A 17,621-nucleotide genomic window follows, 5' to 3' on the forward strand; every position below is an offset into this window, starting at 1 on the left:
TCAGCTATCTCACTCCAGAGCCTCCTCTTCATGCTGTCCGGCACAGTGAGGGACAGCCTCCCAAAGAGCTGCCTGTGCACCCTCACCACCTCCTCCACCAACACCTGCAGCTCCATGGTAGAAAACTTGGGCTTTCTCTTGTGGCCAGCCTTCTGGCTCTCACTGCTGCTTGCCATCTTGCTATTCACAGTTCTCTGGCTCCTGCTCCCACTGCTGCTCACTGTGAGTGTTCAGCTCAGGCTGCCTCTCCAGAAAGTTCTTAATGAGCTGCACCTGCCTGGGTTGCCACTCCCTGCTGGGGTGGGGGAGGGTGGATCCGCCTCATTATCTGTTTCGGATTTTACCGAATCGGATTTTACCAATTCAGATTTTCCCGAATCGGTTTGTTCAATGCATTCCTATGGGCATTTTGGCCATGGGGGTGTATTCCGACCACCACATCGGTAATTGCCAATTCGGTATTTGCCGAATCGGCTATTTCCGAATCGGTGGTAGCCGATTCGGTGCTGTCCGATTCGGACCGTGCCGATTCGGTACGTTTCGAATCACAATACCGATGACGACCGAATCGGGATTTTTTCATTTTTTTTTTCCTACATCTCGTTTTCCGATTTCTGAATACCGATTCGGCCAGCCTCTGTATTTTGAAATCGGAAAAACCCATTTACCTACATCGGGCCCTAGATTACTTGTTTCCGCCACACTCCTTCATAAGATGAATGCTGACATATCTGAGATTTGCTGGTCCTGCTCCCTAACATATTCTTATTTGAAACATTAGCTTTTTACTTATCTTTATGTCTAAAAGATCTGGAAAAGCATTTGGGATCAAATTACTTTCGTATTTGGCTGTTCTATACCCTTTTCTATTACCAATAATGTTTTAGGGGCTTTATCATAGGTTTGGAACAATTGTTTGTTTAATATACAAATTCAGTATTTGCTTTTAGGGGTGGCTTTCCAATAGATTACCAAACACTGGAAAGACTCTTCTTAATTATAGTTTCAAGCCTGGTGGAATGTAGTTTGCCACAATCACAGATTAGTTACAGTTTATGTATATCCTGTCTCCTTTGCCACAAAACGTTTACACTTATGATGTCCCAATCACAAAGTTAATTGACATACAAGCTAGACTCTCCTATGCACACATGGTCTCAGAACAAGAAGTTTCCAAGCCTTCTTGACAATCCCATAGTATATACTCATAAATATTTGTTTGATATAAATGTATTGTTGACAATTCTAGATTAGTTTCCAGACCTTGTCTATATGCTTATATACTCCTTTGCACTTCCTTCTTTTCTGTATCGATTTTATAAGCACAACTTCATAAACGATTATATTTTCTTATCTCATATTATATAACTACTTTTTTATTGTTCCTTATTTTGTTCTTTTTCTTGAATAAACGTATTTTTTTTTTAGCTAAAAAAAGATTGTTGGAAAGCCAACTTGTAATACAGACTATGGTGAAGCTCCTTAGCAACTCCCTATGGCACCTGCTTTTTTCTGACTGTGACCCTGTTAGCTGCAGTCTTTGCAATCGCAAACCCCACATCTCATAATACGACAGTCAGACCACCGAGCTCGCAGCGTCGGAACAGCAACTGCGGGCTCAGTGGTTCACGGACCGCTGAACTCATAATAAATTGGGACATCGCTACTCAGAAAACCCACTGAGCACAACACTTTTTTGCTCTACTCTAGTTATCCCCCACGCAGCCTACGGGATGGTTTACCATATGGGCAATTCCTACGGATCCGCCGCAATTGTAAGTTGCGTTAAGATTTCTTCAGGGAAGCAGCAGTGCTGACAGAAAAACGTATGTCACAAGGCTACCCAAAGAAATTGGTCACCAGAGCAAAAAAAAAACATGCAGGGTACCATGACCAGGAGATCCTACTCACACCTAAACAGAAGAGGACCAATAAACGTATCCTGTTTGTCTCAACTTTTTCTCCTGTTAGTAATAAACTTTCCAAAATCATCAGGACTAATTGGAATACTCTGGCATCCCTCACCTTATTCAACGAACCTCCCCTGTTCTCATACCGCAGAGGAAAAAACCTCTCCGAATATCTGGTGCATGTCATTACCTGGCCACAAAACAACACCAGTGAGGGAACTGTTTGTATTCTGCGGGATCTTCCACCATTTTTGGGACATTACAATTGCCAGCGGTGCTCCGCATGTTCCACTACATTGAACACCAAGTGCTTTGAAGACAACGGTATAAAACATGACCTGAAGTTCCTCACCAATTGCCAATCCAGGAATGTAATTTACTCAATCAGTTGTTCTTGCAACCTTTTGTACATCAGCCAGACTACCCAGATGGTTAAAGACCGCATCTTGCAACATCGGAGTCATATCAGGTGCGATGTATTGAACGCACCCCTGGTTGCACACTTTAAGGAAAATAACTACGTGGAAACTGACTTTACATGGATGGTGATCGATCAACCATCCATACCCATTGGAGGCGGTGACATCCAGAGACTCATGATCAGATGTGAGTGTCGCTGGATTGCCCCCTAGAAACACTATTGAACAAGGACTTAACACTCTCGATGAGTGGAACACCACTCTTCCACAAAGGTCTTAATTTTCTGTGACTCTTCCACGTTGTATAGTTTCATCCTCCGTTCAGTCTATCCTGTATTTTCCAATTTAAGTGGATTAGTCTGTTGTATAATCATTTTAAATTTAATTTTAATGAGTTATATCCATTGACACTTAAAGACAAATGTGACACCCGACCAGCATGGTTGACCAATATATGCTTTGTACATGGTGAATTCATTAGCTGTACGGTATATAATTATTATAAACCGGTCAACATACACCATGCTGCAACTTACTTGTTCTTGTAACTAAATCACTATATGGAGTACCATTTCTTGCATTTCTAGTTCTTTGTGGTTGCTGCACATTTGTCAAGTATGTATTCCTTAGCTGTGTCTTCCAAGGAATAGACTACATTTTATTTGTGCAGAAAATGTTCACAGTTTCACCCGTCCCCACTTAGTCTGTCTTCCCTTTCCTCTTTAGTAGACAACGGGCATTCTAGTTGTTCTAACGCTTGGCCCTGCCCACATGACTGCTTGCATCCTCTTCTTCCCCCAGCTCAGCTCCCTATACACACAGCCTGACTGATGCCAGCGTGTGCGATTTGTTCCGCCTTATATACAGAAATTTGAATACTTGAAGTAAGTACACCAGTGACGATCTGCCTCCCTTGTTCCCTGTCGCCCTGTCTTAGCACGTACACATCCTTCCGGCATCCGCTTCTCCTGCCATGATCACCCCGTTCGCTGATTTCTCTCTGATAAGGTTTTTCTCCGACCCCAGACAACTTGTGACTGATCTTTGTGGAACCCCATGTACCCAGCATCTCCTGCCACACTGGACCACCCAGCGTACACCTCATAATTTGTCCCTGCACCAGTAGCACTGTGCCCGCGGCCCAACACAGTCCCCTTTCTTTCTCCTTCCTCTGCATGACTGTACCGCACTCCCCGCAGCTACTCCTGAGTGGGACCGTATCCTACTGGCCCCTTGTTCCATTCGGCCTTTCCCGGCACTTCCCTTCATTCCTAACTCCTGACCGTTCCTTTGTCCCGCCTCGTTCCTGGAACAATTAACCGTGCTTTGCCTGTTACCAGCACACACCCTTCATGGTCCCCCCGCTCTCATGACCATCCAGCTTGTTCCTGCGCTGCAAGTGCTGTCTATGCCCCCTCAGTCCACTACATTTGCCATTCACACGCCCTCCCCTGCTTGGCTGTCTCAGCGGTTTGCTCACATGGGACCATACAGCAGGCCTTCTTTTCTCCTGCAGATAGCTTTTTGGGAATCCTGAAATTGCCTGGTATCCCGCTCCACCCTCTGTTCTTGAATTCAAACCTTTATAATTACAGCATTTCCTTTATCCCCAGCACTGCTATCGTATTTACGCAACCAGGTCCTGATGATGGTCTAACTTGTCTACTGGCCAGAAGCTCCATCGACTTCCACAGCGGAATTCCTGGCACCTTTTTATACCGGATACCCTACCTTACTTCTCTCTATCCATGTAGCATTAATTGTTTTAGTTTCTCAAATTGTGTAAAGACTTTTATGTTCACTTACCTCTTGCTGTGCCCACCACAATTGCGGTATATACCCACTCATGTGTCACTTGCGTCATCACCAAAACTTCACAAGCACTTGCACACAGTATATTTTCAGTTACATGTCATTTATTGTAACTCAGTGCTTCCTCCTCATGCGTTTGTACATATGAATTGCAATATGTCTTACATGATCAACATTTGTTCAAGATTTTCTGTTATAAATTGTCTCCCTGGCTTTCCTCCCTCTTGATTTATTCCATGGTAAATAAATTGTACCCATTATACTTGTTCGCCAAATAACACCCTTGCTTGAGACATTGTTGTTTGTTACACATTACTGCCCCAGTCTTCATGAAGTTTAAGGGTTACCTCCTGTAGTCTGATACTGAACTCATAATAAAGTCCTAATTGTGTTATTGCTTAATGTGCGAAACTGCGAATACACCTTCTTGCTGATAAGATTTCCAATTTGCAATTTTTTTTCTGATATATTATGAATTGTTTTTTACCATATTTCCGGATTTTCATATGGTACAAAGGTCAGAATTGCTGCCCTGTGTAAAAGTGAGTGGACTTGGAACCTAAATGTGAGGTTAGGTTTGAAATATTCTGATTCCTTAACATACTTAACATTTACAGGAATTGCAATAAAAACAATCAGTGCTAAGTTTAGGATTTACCATTTTTCTCTGAACCTGTTGGACGGCAGCAATAAATCCTCTTGAAAATCACAGAAAAAAACTCTATAGATCCAGGATAGTGAAAGGCTTAGGGGCAGATTTATGTTAACTGGCGCATCCCCAGGGATGCGCCAGTTAATGTGCGCCATAGTGCGCCACAGCTCCGCCACCCATGGTGCGCCGCATTTATAATGCGGCGCACCATGGTGCAAAAACGGCACAGATGCGTGACGCATCTGTGCCGGAAAGGTGGCGCATTGCTGGAGCTGCGTCGCAAAGCGTGACGCAGCTCCAGCAAGGCTCGGGGGTGCCCCATCTTCACAATGCTGCGTCAAGACCTACGCCTGCTCAAAGCAGGCGCAGGGTTTTGACGCAGCATTGGCCTGAAAGTGACTGAGTGAAATCTCATAGATTTCACTCAGCCACTTTCAGGAGGCGTTCCTGCGCAGGAACGCCCCCCCTGCGCAGGAACGCCTCCTTATGGCGCAGGGCTTTACAACGTGACGCATCTCCTGATCCACATTCGGTCCATCACCTGTTATTTTTGCAAATTCCGCCCTAAGTGCGCTGGGGATGCCCAGACGTGGGTCCCAGGCACTCCACACCACTGGAGTCAAGCTAGCCGGGCTGATGAGAGGTGTTACCTCGAAACCGGTCAGGTCCTCGGATGCTTGATTCCGTTCTGGGAAGGACATGGCTTTTGTAGTTTGGACTGGACTGTTCCCATGGGGCACAGTGTCAGAGCTGATTTGCATATCGCCATTGTCTAACCCGGGGTGGTGTGGAGTGCAAAAAAACGATGGATTTGGGCCCAGATCTTTGGACTGGGTTGAGTGTGTGACATTGATCCACATTCGGTCCATCACCTGTTATTTTTGCAAATTCCGCCCTAAGTGCGCTGGGGATGCCCAGACGTGGGTCCCAGGCACTCCACACCACTGGAGTCAAGCTAGCCGGGCTGATGAGAGGTGTTACCTCGAAACCGGTCCGGTCCTCGGATGCTTGATTCCGTTCTGGGAAGGACATGGCTTTTGTAGTTTGGACTGGACTGTTCCCATGGGGCACAGTGTCAGAGCTGATTTGCATATCGCCATTGTCTAACCCGGGGTGGTGTGGAGTGCAAAAAAACGATGGATTTGGGCCCAGATCTTTGGACTGGGTTGAGTGTGTGACATTGATCCACATTCGGTCCATCACCTGTTATTTTTGCAAATTCCGCCCTAAGTGCGCTGGGGATGCCCAGACGTGGGTCCCAGGCACTCCACACCACTGGAGTCAAGCTAGCCGGGCTGATGAGAGGTGTTACCTCGAAACCGGTCCGGTCCTCGGATGCTTGATTCCGTTCTGGGAAGGACATGGCTTTTGTAGTTTGGACTGGACTGTTCCCATGGGGCACAGTGTCAGAGCTGATTTGCATATCGCCATTGTCTAACCCGGGGTGGTGTGGAGTGCAAAAAAACGATGGATTTGGGCCCAGATCTTTGGACTGGGTTGAGTGTGTGACATTGATCCACATTCGGTCCATCACCTGTTATTTTTGCATCTCCTAGATGCGTCACGTTGTAAATAGTGCACATTGTTTGCGCCGCCATTGTGTCAAATAAAGTGACACAATGCGGCGCAAAGAGGCGCAAGGGCATCATAAATCTGCCCCTTATTTTTTATGTGAGGGGTTCTCCACTCCCACTTATTATTAAAATGAAGCTTTGTGACTATTGGAAATGTTTATCTTTGCGAATCAGGCCCACAGTCATCAGAAAGGTTCAGAGGACAGATGGCAGGACTGAAATGTAAGGATCATCCCAAACTATTATGGCATGGCAACCAGTGAATGAATGCATCCAATGTCTAGATTTCTCTGAGATACATCTTGGATATGGGAATCAATGAATTATACAGATGAACCGTTCAGGAATACAGAATGTGCTGAGGTGTCTCCCCCTCTTATAGTAGCAGCGTCACAATTTCAGCTTATACATTGAAGAAACTGAATCATAGTGAAAATGTTTATGATGAGATGTTATAATGTTCACTCCTAAGATGGCAAATAACATGCACATAATGTAGCAATGTCATCTATTGAAATGAAACTATTCAGGAGTGAAATCATAAATAAACTCAGCAGGGAGTGAAATGCAGAACAGCAACCTAAGATGTGATATGAGAACAAGCCAGTAAGTATTTGGGCCTCCAGGTGTTTTCCCAGGCGGAGTTGGAGTGTCCGAGGATGAGGATCTCACTCTTCTCTGAGTTGAGCTTTAGGCAGATGTTTTTCATCCGGGCAACTATGTTCTTCATTCCTTCCTGGAAGCGAGTCTGGTGTCTTCAGGTTTTTTCGTGAGGGAGAGGATGAGCTTGGTGTTGTGGGCATATGATACCATGCTGAGCCCATGCTGTCTGATGATTGCGGCGAGTGAGGCAATGTAGATGTTGAAGAGCATGTGGCTGAGCGATGATCCTTAGGGTACTCCACAGTTGATCTCTGTGGGTTCGGAGAGGAAAGGGGAGAGTCTGATCCTTTGGGTTCTGCTGGAGAGAAAGGAGTGGATCCTGGTTGAGGGTGGTTCCACGTATCCCAGCGTTATGGAGTCTGGCAGCGAGAGTGCAATGTGAGACGGTGTTGAAGGCTGCGGAGAGGCCTAGTAAGATGAGACCACGGTGTGTCCCTGGTCGAGTAGCATGCGGATGTCGTCAGAGGCAGCGAGGAGGGAGGCCTTGGTGCCGTTGTTGCTCCGGAACTCGGACTGAGAGGTGTCTAAAATGGAGTTTACTTCGACTGTGGCATTCCTGTGACATCATTATTAGTAAACCTAAATGTAGAGGCCGTGTCTACAAGAGTTGTCAAGAAACCAATCTTCATGTAATTAAGAAGCTACTGTAAAACACTGTATTATGGCATGTGCTACAATGGCCCTAAAAGAATAGAACTTTCAGTTAGACGATACGATTTATCTTTAGACTGAACGGACATCAGTGGCAGTAACTTTTCTCAAAGCTTGGCCTGCCTACATGCACACAACTTCAAATCACAGAAAATACATTCATTAAATAACCCATCCCAAGTCAAGATGATATTGTGACACTGTAACATCAACACTGTGGCCAAATAATTAGGCGGTGGCTTCTAAGTTTGTAGAATGGAGTAACAATCAAGAACCATTTTGAAGTTCACCCACACTTCAAGCACAGAACAGCTATCAATGTTTACATATTAATCTATCTTTCAAATGATTTTGTAAAGTCTGAAGAATTTGACAAACCCATTGACCTCAGTAACCTTCTGTGGTTTGACACTTTCATCAATGCTCTCTTAGAGAAAGCATCCCATATGGCTAATTTATATGCCTAAACCTCAATTGTAATGACAGGGTGTGGATTAAAGAGCAGGCTTTAAACTGTTTGAAAACGTTACTCTGAGAAAATGAAATAATAAAAGTGAAGGTCTACTGTAAATCATTGCATGTCCATCCAATGAGACGAATACATATATTATCAGCAGCTCTGGTAAATCAAACTCGCTAAAGAAATTTATCAACAAAAATGTGATCCATACAAATCTCAAGGTGTGCATAACCTTGTTTGCATTCAAACATGAATATCATTTGAGAGATCAGCTGGTAGACACCGGACCTAAAAGGGCTCTAGAGCACTCAATACAGCCCAGCCTTTGAAATCTACCAACCCAAGCACTCATCACCTGTGTTGTAGATGCAGCATACATCAATTCTCAAATGCAACAAAGGAAATTGTTGTTTCATAACAACCCCTTGGCGACTCGGCAAATACATTGAACTACGAAGTACAAATTATAACTAGATATAAACTGTTGAATGTAAGAGTATTTTACTACATCATCAAACAACCACAAAAATGACTACGCATGTCTTAGAAAAGGGAAACAATGAAAATGATTAAAAAAGAAAATTTTTGAAAAACAAACATTTTCCATTGATAAAATATTGACCAGTCAGGTATTGTTTACTTTCGAATAAAGAAGGATTTATAATCTTTAGGTCCATAAACTTAAATCAACTATACTTGGTCTCAATAATGACAATCCATGTCTGGTCAGAGCATTCTAACAAAAACACCTTACATGATATTCAGCAGAAACTGTCTACACAAATAGAGATAAAACAGAGAATTTCCTTATATCTTTATGAATGTAGATTTAACTCAATTCCATATTATAGTTGAAGGAACCAGAGATGAATGGTTATATTATGGGAGACACACTCCAGCTCTGGATATCCTTATCCAATGTTATCTTCTTGCTCTAGCAACAGATGTCTATACCACTAAGGACATCTATTTACACCATGCACCATTATTTACACATTGTTCATTGCAGTGTTGAAATATTCTGATTCTGCTTGCATACATCACATTCTGTGGAATTTATATGTCACATTCACATCACATCTATCTCATAACAATGCCAAACCCGGCACCCGGACACATAAAAAACCCTTTTCTCCTTTTTGATTTTTACCAATTCAGACACTACCAGCCAGAGTTACTAAGGGTTTGTGTTACCCTTACATGATAAGAGTCATCATAAGGCAGCACTAGTCCTTTATTGGGATTTACTAGACCACACTTGTGTGGCTCTGCATTGTTCAATAAAGTAACTAGAGGTAGCACATATTGCTGCATTGTGTTACTGTGGAGCGGGGATGGCATTCTATGGGTGGAGTATGGGTATTCCCAGGCATCTACCTATGGCTTTTGGCACATTGCCAGATATACAAAGAGTTGTAAATATAGGAATCTGTCAAAATGGTCCAATCCCAGACCCAGGCGTAACAAGAAGAAATACTTTATTTCTGCATGTTACTTTCTTTTTGTATGTGTGATGCATTCCGCATCACACATATATAACGTGTTATGTTATTCAAATTTCTAAAGCATAGCGAATACCCAGAGGTGTCTTGGCGCTAGCTTAGCAGGCAATGAATGACATAGCGGGAGAGAAATGAAAAGTGTAAGAGGGTTAAAATGTCAAATTTTCAGCAGTTTCCAAAAGGCCAGTAAGTTGGGGGCATTTTAAATATGCAGTCGAAGTGCATTCCAGCCTTTCAAGGCACACAAGAAGAAGCCCCAAGCTGCCCACTTGAATATGGGGACTACTAGAAGTTTAGCATGTGTGGAGTATAAGGTGTTGCTTGGGAGTACCGTCTGAGTCTGTGTTGTAGGAATTCAGGGCCAGAGCTCTGAATAGCTTTGTAAACAATGTATTTTGAAAGTGATAAGCTTGGAAACTGAATGGTATTTCGGGATCTTTAAAAGGAACCTAGCTGGGGCATTCTGTAAGATTTGCAGTTGGTTTAGGATATATATTGGTAGGCATTGATATAAAGACTATTGCAAAATGGAAAATGGAATGGAATGGAAAATGCATTAAAGTATTTTTTTGCATAAAGTTGCCTGTATTGCAGGCACCAATGCACCATGGTTTAAGGGTGCCTGGATTTGTGGTAGGCACACACTGGGCCTCAGCACAAGAAGGCTGCAGAAATGTGCCATATCTTTGTAAATATGGCACATTTTAGATATGTTATTTTCGCACAGCGATGAACAGCTAGTTACCTTGCTGTATTGCATTGTGTGACTTTTTTGAAAATCTGAGTCTGCTACCAACCTCATATCGGGTTGCTCGAACTGGTAGAGTTGTTGTCAGGAAGCCTAATAGTTTGATGCACTATTGCTGAGTTGGTGAGTGGGTCTCCTCTTTAACTTCCCTACCAGTCCCCTTTTTCCAAGCATGCTGAAGAAGATACTGGACGAAGAGCTTTCTTGATATTAGCTACCTCTGGCTTCACTGCCCTTGGCTTCCCTCACTTTTCAATATGGCAATGGTCCCTTTTCCTTGCTTTCAAACCCTTACCTGTTCCAACCACCCCTCAAACTCATGCCCCCCTTCACGTCCGGGCACAGACATTGATGGATAACTGTTTAAAATACACTTTTCGTATCCCAGATTTTTGACCTTTTTGTGAAATCTCCTTTTGCCGGACTTAGAATTCTGTGCACTACTGCCCCCTGCTAAACAGGAATAAAGTGTCTTTGTCCCCCTTTAAATAAAATGTAATTTCCATACCACTGATTGCCATAACCCGGCCTATGAGTCTGTTATAAACGGTGTAGAACGTGTCCCCAAAGCATAGACATTAATTATCACCTTATACTACAGTACTTATCTGCTGCCTCATTCAGCTTCCTGGAAATATATATCATCCTGTAATTGAAGCCTTCTAATCCTAAGAACCATTTCGCTATTCTTGGAGTTGTCCTCTCTAAGTTCTTAGCACTAAACGCATTTAATAGTGGCTTGTGATCTGTGCGAATATTCTGCAGTCCCCATACATATACCCTGAAATGTCTGACTGCCCCGTAACAAGCTAACGCTTCCTTCTCTACTACTGAGTATCGTGACTATGCATCAGTGAGAGATCTTGAAGCAAAAGCAATTATTCTCTCTTCTCCTTCTACCATCTGACTAAGGGTCGCTCCTATACCCTTATTGCTAGCATCTGTTGTTATTGTGGTGTTCCTCTTAGTATCGAATTTGCCCACAAAAGACGCTTTGATTACACAGCACACAGATTTTCAAAAGCCTTTTTGCAGTCTTCACCCCATTCAAATTTTTCCCCTTTTTTTAGCAGGAGCCTCAAAGGTGCGGTTATCTCAGCGAAACTTGGAATAGTATTCCACCAGTTCAAGGAAGGATTTCAATTCCTCCTTTGAACTTAGCTGAGGTGCCAATCTGATTGCCTCCACATGGTCAGATTTAGGTTTGATTCCATCTCTAGAAATCATGTGTCCTAGGTAAGTAACCAAAGTCACCACTATCTGGCATTTAGCTTTCTGTTAGGTTAATCCTGCCCCTATTAGCCTCTCAAACACTTCTCTCAACACTTTGTTATGTTCCTCTACATCCTTTCCATAAATCAATAGATCGTCTTGGAAACATAGTACATGTTCCTGCCCTTCCAGAATGCCTTGCATCTCTATGTGGAAAACCGCCGCCGAGGAGGCCAGCCCAAACGGCATTCTGCAGAATCTGAAAGCCCCGAATGGTTTGATAAAGGTTGTCAATGATTTGCTTGCCGGGTGTAATTTTACCTGGTGATATGCCTGAGAAAGATCTATCACTGTGAAATACTCTGCCTCTTTAACTTGACTTAACATGTCATTTATGTTGGGTAACGGGAATCTGTCTACCCACATGTCGGTATTCAAATCCCTCAGGTCGATGCACAATCTAATTTTGTTTGAGTTACCCTTGGCCGTTATCACTATGGGAGCCACCAACTCTGAGCTCTCAGCCGGTTCATTCACTCCTTGCCTCAACAACGTATGCAGTTCTTCTTTAAGAGGTTCCCTTGCTAGTAATGGAATTGTCCTGCACTTATGAGCCACCGGCTTAGCTTTTTCTTTAAGTTTTATTCGGTGGAGATACTCTTTTAAACATCCAATTTCCTCTGTGAATACTTCCTTGAATTCTTCCACTACTTCTGATCCACACACATTCCTGTCTACAAGCATAACCGGGACTACTGCTGTAGGGTCTAATTTCATCCCTAGATCCTTCTGATGAGCCCATCCTAACAGATTTGAACCGGCTTTTGCAACGTAGACTTTCCCCACCGTGCTTCTTCCCTTAAAAGATATTTCCATAGTGACCATGCCTTCTAACGGAATGGGATCCCAGTTGTACCCCCACCATGCATGCATCTGATTTTTCTTACTTTGTCCCCTTCTCCTCCAATCTATCTTTGTAGGTCTGCGGATTTATAAAGGTGAAAGGTGAACAAGAGTCCGCATAAACTTCTATTACTTCACCATTTAACTCTATGTCACATTTAGGTAAATTCACCATTCTAACCTGGTTGTCTTCTTTGTTGTCTATGCTCAGTACATATCTTGCCTCATACTCCTCATCATTCCCTATGAGATTTACTACCTTTCTTGGCACAACTATACATACCATTTCGAAATGGCCTTTTCTGTTACAATTTCTACATGTCGCTGTTCTTGCTAGACAACAAATACTGTCAGCTAAATGTGCAGTGCTTCCACATCTGTAGCATTTAAATCTCTTTTCTTTGTTACTTTTCTCTCTTACAGGTTCTTTATAAAACTCATTTTTCTTCACACTTTTCACTGCATACATTTTTCTACATTCATCTTTTCTCTCATTTACTTCATTTACTTTGCTTCCCTCTTTTACATTCATCTCTTTCACACATACCGCTGTGTGTTCTGCACTTTTCCCTATATCTATGGCGTTCTTCTAGTCTGGATTTCCAACCAGCAATTTTTCCTGAATTTTCTTGTTATTGGTGCATCTTACCAATTGATCCCTTATGAGTGATTCTGTTAAGGCATTGAACTCAAAAGTGCTAGCCATTCTTCGTAAGCACGCGATAGATTTTCCTACCTTTTCATTTTTTCCTTGCACCCTTCCATAAAATTTGTGTCTTTCCAATACAACATTTATTTTATCAGCAAATTGTAATTCCAAATTCTTTATGCTTTGATCATATACATCTCTATCTTCTCCCACACGTTCGCCCTCCTCTAACTCCGGTAAACTATCAAAAACTCTTCTTCCTTCAGTCCCCAGATTTATCAAAAGAATATTCTGTCTCCTTATTGCTGAGAACCCTCTTGCACCAATAGCGATCAAATATGATTCAAACACCTTCTTCCAATCTTTCCATGGTAAGGCCGGTTCCCCCTCCTCTGTCAGGAAAGGTGGCGGCTGGCCCATGCTAACAGCCGCCATTGTTACACTAACCTATGTAATAAAACTACAATGAACCTGTTTAATACTTCCAATTTTTTTATTTGTTTTTTTAAACGCCAAATCCCTTCACTCTTTCAATTTTCTTTATATTACTTCATACACAGTGTACAATCCTATTTGCATTTTAATCATTTACCGTTACTCTTGCATTTCAAACGTTTTTCATGTAATTATATTTCTCAAATGAATGTACGTTTTTATCTCCACACAATATACTTTTGCCTAGAGTTCCTCACTGTTTCTTTACATTTTCCGTGTAGAAACTTCTTGTATATAACCAATGCAGTCACAGTTTGTCAAATCTGCTTACACTTGAACGAATTTTCCTTCTTTCCACACGCGATGTCAGGCAGCCTCCAGAGCCCCTCCCTGCTCTTCCTCAACGCGAGCTGAGATTTTCCCCGACAGGAATAAGGCTCTATCCAAATACCTCTTATTCCAAGATGATTTTAGCTGCCAACGCTGCAGTCGCTTCCCTACGCTGCCCGGGGTGCCTCTCTCTGCGCTTGTCCTTGACGCGATCCGCAACCTCACGCTTCCTCACAGCCCTTGCTCTTCTCTTCGTGACCCGGCATACCGCTGACAGCGTGTTACACCTCACACGACTCATGGTTACGCTGTTTTCGCCTGTCACTTCTCACCACCTCTCTCCTCACACGCTTCAGTCAGATGTTTGCCCACATGTCAGCTTGCTTGCCTGGAATCACTTCACTACGGTAAGATACAATCCATTTTTTTTATCGCTTACTGCTGTTTAATTACTGTGATTTGCGAGGCATACTGACTCCGCTACTTTCCCCTCACGTTTCCGTACATTTATTTATTTATTCTTTTATTCAGTCTTCCTGTCATCCACTTTGAGTAAAATTTCATCTGCTTCTTATCACATTCCTTTGTTTATGCACAGTGTCCCTGTTCACATTCCTCTGTGACTTCTCCTCCTGTCTCACCTCTCCACACTTCTCCTTCAGTTTCTTTTTTTTTTCTCAACCGCTCTATCTTACCGCTACCGTTTGCTCTTGTAGATGATTCCTTATCACCATGCTGATGTGTCAAGGTCTACCATATGTTTACTTCTCCGCCTCCTTAATTCTTCATTATTCACCTTTTCTTCGGGTAACTCCTGGAGGGGATGTCGCACGTTGGCCTCCTCCCAACAATCGTCGCCAGTGAAATAATCAAGCACTCTGTGCATCAGTTGACAAGTTTATTGACAAAACAAGAAGTGCTAACAGCAACATCCATAACCCTTAGTCTCATGAGTGACCTGACAGGCATTCAGCATGGAACGTTGACAGGTGGGTTAATCCAATAAGGGAGGGAAAGGAGGTAAGTGTGTGGGTTATACCAACTGTAAATGGAGATACAACAGTATGCATCCTTTGTAAAGTTATGTTATGTTATTTCTTTTTATGTAAAGCGCTCTGAGACCTTTGTATCTAGCTAGCTCTATATAGAACTTATAAATAATAAATAAATAAATAGTGTGAGGTGGTTTTGTTTTTCCGTCGACAAGATGGTCAATGCATTGTGCTTTTAAACATGACTTTCTTCAAAGAGGCCTAGCCTGCCACTGGCAAATGTTAGTTGATACCTCCCCCAAGCCAGGCAGCACTAACCCTAGTGAGAGAGGAGCTGCTCTAGAACTAGTTTAGAGTGACAATGATGGAGAGGTTGCTAATTTCCATGGTCACACTTCTGGGGTGGCCGCACACGCTCTGCACAGTGGAAGAAAGGTTCTGCCACCTTGCTTTTTAGGTAGCGAGGGGCATGATGGGATTGCTTGCAGAAAGACACACATGATAAGCTGCAAAGATTGGTTGGGATACCCCTGGGAGCTTTTACTTTATTGCTTAGGGAGGGGCCAGGAGTTCCCCCAAAATCATAGGCTGGTGCCCGGCAAAAATATGACTTCCACAGTACCCTCCTCAAAAAACTACTGTAAGAGGACTGCAATAGCTATCCAAAACCTGAGAAGTGTAGAAGACAGGACTTGCTGGTTATTTGGATGACCTCCTGTATAGTCACAGGCATACAACCAGTTCCATGATGCCTTTTTCCTGAATTGACCCGTACTAACTGGACCTTGCCGATTGGCTTTTCTGGAGTGAGCCCTGGAGTATAAATGCTGTTCATGAGGTCCTGGGAACTGTAAAACTTCCTCAAATGAGCTACTCTGAAAAGTCAGGACCTAAAACATTTTTGGAATTTCAAGTCCTCCAGTGCCATCAGTGGGACCTTGATGCAAAGATGTCTGATGTGTATGCACCTTACAGAGATACAGATTCAGGCTTGCCGAAGATTTTGGGCTCCATAAAAAAGAGTAAGTCAGAAAGTCAAATCTTGATGGGACAAACCTGCTTGGTTTTTCTGGCCCTCACTCCATTGCAGTAGACATGAAGTCATGTCTAGGTCCTAGCCTACTGCTTCTATAGACTATCATTGGTGCTTTTTGGCAATACAATATTTTTACTAACAACTTTACAAATGTATATCTCCAGTTATTCTTATTGGATTGTGGTATAATGTTTATTAAATGTTACTTGAGTTTTTCAGTTCAGTTAGAGATTTATTGTTTGCTGGTAAGGCTTTGTTACTGTTTTCAAACAGCATATATTTTCTACACATTGCTCTAAGTTATGCCCATCTGCTCTGTGCCATAGCAACCAAGAGGTTGAGTTCAGGTTAATTTAGTGACCTTAGGATTGAGACTGATAAGTTAGTGTTATTATTCTTTGAGATAGGCAACCACTCACCCCAAATAACTATTCTCTTTCTTAAAATATGTCTATAATTTACAGGGCTATTTTAGATACGTAGTTGTACATTTTCAGGCATGTCTTTGTCCACCCACGGTGGCCTGTTATGTTTTTCATTGATGCCATTTTGAAAGTTGATGTAAGGATTGAGGCATCCTAATTCTAGACCACAGTGAAATTTAAATTAAGCCAGTGTACTTTGCATAATTTCTGGAGCTTCACATTAACCTTGTTAAGTGAAATTCCCAAAATTAGGCCGCTATGAAATGTTGAGTAATTACATGCCATTTGTGGCAAAATAATGAAATCAGTACATGATAATAGCATGAATGGCAAGAACAAAAACGGCTGTTGCTCACACCACTATATTTTTCTGTTACTTTGTTTACATCAAAATGTGTCTTCACATCAAAACATGATGCAAGAGCTGAAATACAGAACAAAATGATATATTTATCCAGAATCAAATTACACAAATTTAGCCCCCATATTTTGACCCAGGTTTAGTTTTAGAGTTGATGTGGGTTGGCTGCTCTAAAGGTCTAGTCTCTTGGGAAAAGTATACCTTTATAACCTCCAGTCTGCTGGAGAGTTTCCAAGAAAATATTGTGCATTATCATGTTTCTCCATGGGATCTCCGTATAGTGCTACAGCATTTCAGGGAGCTCTATTTGACCCTTAGTCTTCTGTTCCTCTTTAGTGAGCATCTGCCAAGGTGTCCATCCTACTAGCAATAACTTCTGCTTGTTCATTAATGTAAATAGTTTGCGGTGGTATTTCAGCCCCAAAAATTTAGTTTTTGCCGATAAGTTCATTTTTACACTTAGCCCAGATTTTGATCCCAAGATTTTCCAGCAAATTCATATGTCGAAGAGGTTAATCCTCCATACCTTATAGCTTTGGAATGGGGCAATGCGTATAAGATTTAAGATGTCCACAAGGCCCTTTCAATATAGGCTGGCAATAAAGTGTTTTTGAAGTATGTGATTACCTCTGGAATGGTGTCCTGACACTGAGACATAGCCAATATATCCAGAAAGAAGTAAGAATTGTTCAGTCTGAATATTTGCTGAAATCATATGAGGATCCTTCAATGTGAAAGAATCCTCTGCATGACAATAAGTATATGGCACAGATTGCCTATTTCTCAAGCTTATTCTACTTTAGTCCAAGAGATTCCTGAGGGGATTAAAGGCCATTCCATCAGAGGTGTAGAGGTTTGACACTAAAGGAGTTCTATTTTGCAAAATA

Source organism: Lissotriton vulgaris, chromosome 2_1 (genome assembly GCF_964263255.1).
Source record: "Lissotriton vulgaris chromosome 2_1, aLisVul1.2, whole genome shotgun sequence".
NCBI classification, from domain to species: Eukaryota; Metazoa; Chordata; class Amphibia; order Caudata; family Salamandridae; genus Lissotriton; species Lissotriton vulgaris.